Raw genomic sequence first — 7,701 nt, 5'->3', positions numbered from 1 at the left:
AGAAGAACTGGTGTTCTGTCATATATACCAGCACTAGTAATGACCTCACCCAAGCGCAGCTCCCACATATGGTTACACAGATAGAGAGTGACCTTCTTATCAGCTTAACCTATGTGGAAACCAGGGCCCAAAAAAATGACATAATAAAAATGCTACTTGTTGGAATGCACAGCTTCTGTGATGAGCATCATTATTATTACTGTGGGCAGGATGCAGCAATGTCAGAAATGCGGTCAAACCCCCAAAAATTCAGTTTTCGGGGGTTTGACCACATTTCTCATATGCTCCAAGCCCCAGAATGCATCGTTTGGATATGGTGGTATTGAAGTAAATAGTGAGAACTGCTAAGGTTACTAAAGGTTACCTTAGTGATACTCACCATTGAAGACAATGGTGGGAACCACTTATTGGCTGAGAGGCGGAAGGCACGCCTCTCTCAGCCAATGAAAGCTCAGCACCGGGATTTCTATAGTAAAATCCCGCCGCTGCGATGTCATTTGAGTAGAGGACAGTACTAAAGTTTGTGGTTCCGAGTCAATTAGTTTTTTTATTTTCCGAAAACCGTGGATGCCTACATAGATAGAAGAGGAAGTGATCCATGCAAGGAAGAGGTGAGTATGGATTTATTTTTTTTTACAGGTATCCGTGGATTTCTACTTGGACAAGTGGACGTGAATGGCTACAGGGATACTAGGTGAGTATGTGAGATATTGAATGTGAGTGTGCATGTATGTGATAATAAAATGGTACTATCACGGTATGTGTGTATTTGTGGTTCTCCAAGTACCAGCATGCGGGGGGAGGCTTGCTGGGACCTGTAGTTCACCTGCAAAAGACAATATTTTTACTTCTTTAATTTGCACTACACTTTACATAACCCGGCACCCATCGCACAGGGGTGTCGGGGATAGTCCCGTGCTATCAGCTGAGGCCTGAGGTGCCCTGGAGAGGGGGACCCCTTTATTGAGGGGGTCCCCACATCCCCAGGGATCCCCGGTCTGGGCTGACTAGCGGTCAGGGTTAATGCTTTGGCCGGGGGACCCGTTGAAAGGGTTCCCATGGCTGTGGCTTTACTTCCCCGCTAGAAAGAGCCCAGTGCTGGTTATGGAAAATACAGAGGACCCCTACTTTTTTTGTCCCCTGTATTTACAAAACCAGGTCGGGCTCTCAAAAGCACGGAGCTGGTTGTGCATTGGGGGGGAGCATTTGCTTTATTAGTATGCATCACTATATGTGTATACTCGAAGCACTGTGTTACACACCTAGAGCAACAGTATTCTCTGAGAATCAACAGAAGACTTGACACCCCTCCTCACAGCTGCTATTAATTTGTATTATTTAAAGCACCTTTCCTTTGAGGGTTTCTTTCTACTTCTGGGATGGAGAAAACTTTTCTCCTGTTTCTTACTATAAAAGTGCGATAAATTACAGCGGGTGCGATAATATCGATATTATCACCGCTAATTATCAAAAAGACTTTTGACAGTAGAAATCTCCCCAGTGCTTACCCTGAAAACTGGTTTAAGTACTTCCCTTCATCCATCCCTGCAGTGTAGAGCAGGACACAGCAACTATTTAAAATTCCAGCGTTATAATCCTCCTGAGAAACATCTGGTCAACATTATAGGCATCACATGCATGGGCACATCACTTGAGTACTTACACAATGCTACAAAAGATGCCCAAGCAACCTCATGAAATGAAATCCATGCTGAAAGATGCTTCTCCATTTGCTGAAATCAGCTTATGGAGAGGACAGTCCTCCTACATTCCGATCAGCTGGTGCTGAGGTCTGATGCCAGGGGTTCAGCAATGGGTTGTCTGATGGTCCAGGGGCCCCACACCACACTCCCTGCACCGATATTTAGTTTATACTCACCTTTCCGCAGTCTTCCGAGTGCTGCTCCACAGCAGCAGCTACTCTGCCTTGTCCGTGGCAGCAGCGCTGTCACAATCCAGCGGCTCAGCGGTCCTGGTGATGGGTGGTGATACTCTTTCCTGTTCTGGGGCTGTCCTCTTCGTTGCCCATGGCTCGCCAGCAGTCCAGTCTGTCTCATGTGCGGGGTCTTGCTCTTGACTGGTATCCTTCAAGGCGGCATCGGAAAGGAACTTTTTACAAGGAAGGATTCCTCCTTCAAGTGCCGGCAGCACACATCTCCTCTGGGGGTCTTGTGTTCCACGGACACTCTGTGAGGTTCTGTTTTTGTTGTGGGCCCGGGGTGGTAAAAGGAGCAGACACTGAAGCAGATTTAAAAATAAACGTGGAGTTTTTAATGAGTGGCTTAACAGACATGAATGTGGAAAAACAAAAGTCCGAGTATAGCACTAAAGTGCACTTGGGAAACTGTAGTGAAGCAATGGGAAAAAGTCCAGGGGCTCTATTTATTAACATTATTTTTACTAAAATAAAGTGAAAAAGGGTGTTTTCACACCCTTTTCACATTATTTTAGTTTCACCTGTAGTTATTACAGGGTAATTGGAGTAGAATTAGTAAAATTCTACTCCAACCCCCAGTATCACTTATTTTTAGTAAAGCAGATCGCATTTCCCATAATTGTAATGGGAAATGTGATCCGACCACAGTTACTAAAAATAAATTGTAAAAAAATACCGGTGGAAGCCCTGTGATAATAACGCCACCTGGAGGTGGCGTTATCCAGGGTCTCCCCCGGTTACCGGGCTCCCACTCTGCTCTAACGGGGAGAGCAGAGGCGGGAGCCGGTACCAGTAATCAGCTATGTGGTCTAAGCAGACCGCAAGCTGATAACTGTAAAAAAAAGAAAAAAAAAATTAAACATTTTTTTTTTTACTTACCTGACTCCAGGGACCGGTGATCGGGCCTCCGGTGATGGCTCCACTCCGGTCAGCTGGTCTCCCACAGTGCACTGGGGCCCGGTCATCAGGTGATCGGGCCCCAGTGCAGTATGGGAGATCACCTGATCGGGAAGCCCGGAGAAGGTCACCGGAGGCCAGGAGGATTCAGGTAAGTCTAATGAAGGGAGGGGGGGGTCGCGGGGGGGGGAGGGGGGGTCGCGGGGGCGGGGCTTAGCGCCAGGGGGCGGGGCTTAGCGTCGGTGGGGGGTAGTAGCGGTGGTCGGTCGGCGCATGCGCGATCTCTTAGTCGCGGTATTTTTTCCGAAAATACCGCGACTAGAGTGCGGATGGGATCCGCAGGGACAGAGCTTTATCGCAAGCTCTGTCCCTGCAAGGGATTTATAGTAAATCCCTGTGATATTGCCTGAATTCGCAATGCGAATTCACTCGGTAATATCACACTACAATCCGCATTCAATATGCGGATTGCAGTAAATAGAGCCCCAGGTAGTGATAACAGAAGGTAGTACAGTATTCCAGGGTTTGTGAGGCTGAAAAGAATTGCAGGCTGAAATGAGTTGCATAATGAAGTGAATTGCAGACTGAAGTGAATGGCAGGCTGAAGAGAATGGCAGGCTGAAGTGAATGGCAGGCTGAAGTGAATGGCAGGCTGAAATGAATTGCAGGCTGAGAAATAATGTCCAGGGAAACTGCAAGTGGAGGCAAGGTGCAGGGTAACAGCTGACACAGGTACTCAGGCAAGGGAGAGGCAAAGGAGGAGGCAGGAGCCAGTGGGGTTGGAACAGGCAGGGTGAAGCAGGCTAGGTAATGATCCCAACAGACAGGTGAATGAGCACAGGAACTCTCTCTCTCAGCTCTCGCTGAGAAACATGTTGCACTGGCAATGAGAGGAAGCTCGGCACTCCCTTAAATACCCAGTGCCGCACTGTGACAGGCCAGAGAGAGCATGTGACACACCAGGATAGGGCGACTAGGTCACATGACAGGAGGCAAGATGGCGGCGCCCATGCCAGAGCGGAACGGAAGCACCACCAGGCCTAGCCAGACCAGAGTGACAGTATGCCCGCACAGGACTAAGCGCAGCCAATGAATCCAGATACCAGCGCCACCGCCAGGCACCCCTTGCCATAGCGTCCTCACAGGTAATACCTGCCGGCCGGCATGCCTAGAAACCCTGGTCATGAAAGTACCCTCCCCCCCTTATGGGTGGCCTCAGGACACTCACCAGGCTTTTCAGGATGGACGGCATGGAATTTCCTGACGAGTGCGAGAGCATGGATATCCCGGGCATCAGTCCAACAGCGTTCTTCCGGGCCGCAACCCTACCAATCCAGAAGGTACTGTAATCGACCCCTGCGGACACGAGAATCCAGAACCTGGGAGACCTCGAACTCCACACCTCTAGCAGTATCCACACGTATCAGTGTATTTTCATCAACAAGTAGATCTTACTAACTGTTTTGGGGCTCATTTACATGTGGATGTAAATCAATTTTATGACACGCCTCTCAGATGTAGCAGTACACGCCCACTTTACCGCCGCACTTATAGGTACTGCTTTCACAATCTCCCTGAAATGCTTTTTCAAAAGTAGGCAAGTATGCTGTAGGTGCTCCTCACCTCTATGGGGGGAATTTAAGTAGATGGCGCCCGAAAAAATGTATTCAATTATTGCTCCATTCGGGCGCGCACAACCGCCTGCGCTGACAATCCTACTCGCAGCCTCCCCGAGCTGGCGAGCAGAAATGACTGAGTGACCCATTTCAGCGCTCAAACTGGACTTTCCGTGACAATGTCCCATCATTTTGATGAGCTGCTAACTAGTTATATTATAAGCCTTGGAAAAAAAAGGCACTGAGGCCTGGGGAGCACAACCACAGTCACTCCACCAGATCCCTCTAGTCTGGTGGCTGGGAGTGTAGCCGCATTCACTATTGCAGTCAGTCATTGACTGCTATGACAATGCTGACAGCCAATCACAATACAGAGTTGCTCCCAAGCCTTTCTAGTTGCTAAGAGGAAGTGACGAGACCGCCAACCATTTACTGATATACCATGCATGGGGCAGGCCATGGGCCTGTGTGTGATCCAGAAGAGTCTCTGCTGTGACACAGGGTAGAGCTGATGCAACATGAATCTGCCTGCTGTGAGGTGAGAGTGGCCGGGCTGTATACACAGGGCAGTGAGAGTGGCCGGGCTGTATACACAGGGCAGTGAGAGTGGCCGGCTGTATACGCAGGACATTGACTGCAATGATGGGCTGTTTACACAGAGGTGAGACTGTGCTGCAAGACAGTTAGAGTGACTGACTTTATACATATGAAAGTGAGAATGAAGGGCTGTATACACGGGGCAGAGAGAGTGGACGGGTTTTATATGCAGGGTATTGACCGGGCTATATTCACAGAACAAGAGGTTTTCATTTATACCCCTTTTACACTGGCCAAATAACCCGGGTTATTGCTGTGTCAACCCAGGTGTCAACCCAGGTCATGGCTCAGTGTAAAAGAGCCCCCGAAAAATAACCTGGGTCCAGTGACCTGGCAATCCAACCCGGATTACGGGGCAGTGGAAACGGGTGACTTGGGTCATCCAACCCGGGTCCTGTTCACAGCATAAGAACAGCCAACTCAGTTTTGGTAAGGTGGGGGCACAGATGGAAACTTTCGCCCCGGGGCTCCACATAGTCTAGAACCGGCCTTGTACTGAGGGGAGAAATAGAAGCAACAACTGTAAAGCAGTATGAACAAAAGCTGATTAATGTTAGTAGCAGTCAGCAAGTTTCACATGTAAACAAGTAGGTGATTAGCCTTCAATTAATGAACAGGGACTGTGCACAGCCCGTAGCAGGAGCCTTAAGCTACTGTAGGTACAGTATACACTGGAGGGATGGGGATTCGTTCCGACATGCAACATCAACAGTGATTGTGCATCAGCACTGAACTACTTTAATGAACGACATAACGATCACTGAGCCTGATTCAGAGCCGGACGCTATATGCGGACGGTTGTTCAAAAAAAGGGGCCGGCTATTTAAATTGTGCGCTCGCTCATTGCGGTTTGTTGACGCCTCTATGTCTGAGCGAGCGAACGAAAAATGCGCTCGCTATTTTGTAAAGACGCCCCTTTGCCGTTCACAGTCACACGTCATCTCCGGTATTTATTTGATTAATCGGGTACATCGAAAGGCATCTGAACTGCTCGCAGTGCTTGTGGTAGCTTTTTCCTACTGCAATCACTGCGAGCAGTTCAGGCTAAAAGACAACCAAGTGACGTGGTCGATGACGCTCCTTTACTAATTATGCACTCCCATTAAACGCCATTTTTACCATTAGGCACGCCTGCGTTCGGATCTCCACTCCCCCGCTTTCAAGCACCTTCCCCTGTTACCACCCACAAATGGTACATTCTGTCAATCAAATTAGCAGCCCCTCGCTGTTTTGCGAGCACATGATTTCCGACCGCAATGACTGTTTTGCGCATGCGCATTATGACCCATACGCATGTGCAGTTGAGCGAACATCGCTCAGAGCGAACAAGCGGCCGCTTACGAGCGGCTCTGAATCAGGCCCACTGTTCCATCATTCATTAACTATGCACTGGCCGCTAGTGATGTCGCTAGATTTGATATGCAGCACATCAAACCTGGCGACCGTCCGTAGCGACCGCGAAAGCGCACAATCATGCGTACACACAGAAACGATCTAGGTGAGATGTCATTACGAAACTGCATATTCGCCCGACATTGCTCTAGTGTGTACCCAGCTTTAGAATGTAGTGGCCTCATGGCACTCTGGGTGTGTGCCCAGTAGTCTTTGAGTTGCTGGGCTGCTGCCAGGCTTACCCCCGCACTGTCTAGATGCTATTCACCCGCTACTCTGATATGCAGAGCAGTGGTGAGATAGTTGGGGAGATGTATTATTGCGGCACTTAACAACAGACAGACAGACAACTATATGGCAGACATCAGTTGATTTATTTTATTTTAAAAAAATGTTTATCTCTCGGAATTAAACGTAGGATTTGTTTGTATTTTCTGAAGTAGAGTGCTTGGGCTCATATTTTATTTTTTTATGTTACATGTATCTTGTAGATAGCAGTGCTGATAATGACAACGTCTCTTCTCCATTCCATGCCCCGGTGGCACTTATAAGTGCTTCTTCAATTGTTAAGTTTACTTACAAGTGCCACCAGGGAACAGAGGGGAGACGCTTCCCGTCAGCAGCAGTGGGCAGAACATAGATCAGTATTTTGAAAAAAATATATATATACAGTATATATTCAATTAGCGCAGCTGTAGTCAGTGCTGCGCATGCGCTGCTTCTCTGAATAGAAGTGGCGTATGCGCAGCAATGATTACAGCTGCGGTAAGGTAGGAACAAGCAGGGAAAAGTATCTATTTTACTAAAAGCTGTCATTGGAAAAATAACAGCTTTTCGGAATAGATACTCATGTAGAGGAGGAATGATGAATTCCTCCGGTAATTAGGTAGAACCCCATGCGAGTTCTAAACCTATTTATCGCCAGAGTTTTTAGTAATGATGAATAGGCCCCTGAGTCACCACATCATGAGCCTGATTCAGAGCTGCACGCAATGCTGATGTTCACATACCTGAGCGATTATTTGTTACTGCATGCGTGGATATTAGCGAACTTTCCTATGGCGCATACGTTACCCCAAGTGTGTGCACAAAGGTGCTGTTGTGATTGATTCAGATGGTATCAGAAGTGGTGGTGAAAAAGTTATGAGCGTTCCTGGGCGGTGGCGTATTATGGGAGTGTCGGGGCCGTGCCAATGCACAGATGGACAGCACATCAAACCAATCATAGAAGGCCATAATCAGGCACTGCACTTGCCATAGGAC

This window comes from Taudactylus pleione, unplaced genomic scaffold, assembly GCF_031769625.1.
Source record: "Taudactylus pleione unplaced genomic scaffold, aTauple2 ptg000016l, whole genome shotgun sequence".
NCBI classification, from domain to species: domain Eukaryota; kingdom Metazoa; phylum Chordata; class Amphibia; order Anura; family Myobatrachidae; genus Taudactylus; species Taudactylus pleione.
This window is presented reverse-complemented; position numbering follows the sequence as displayed.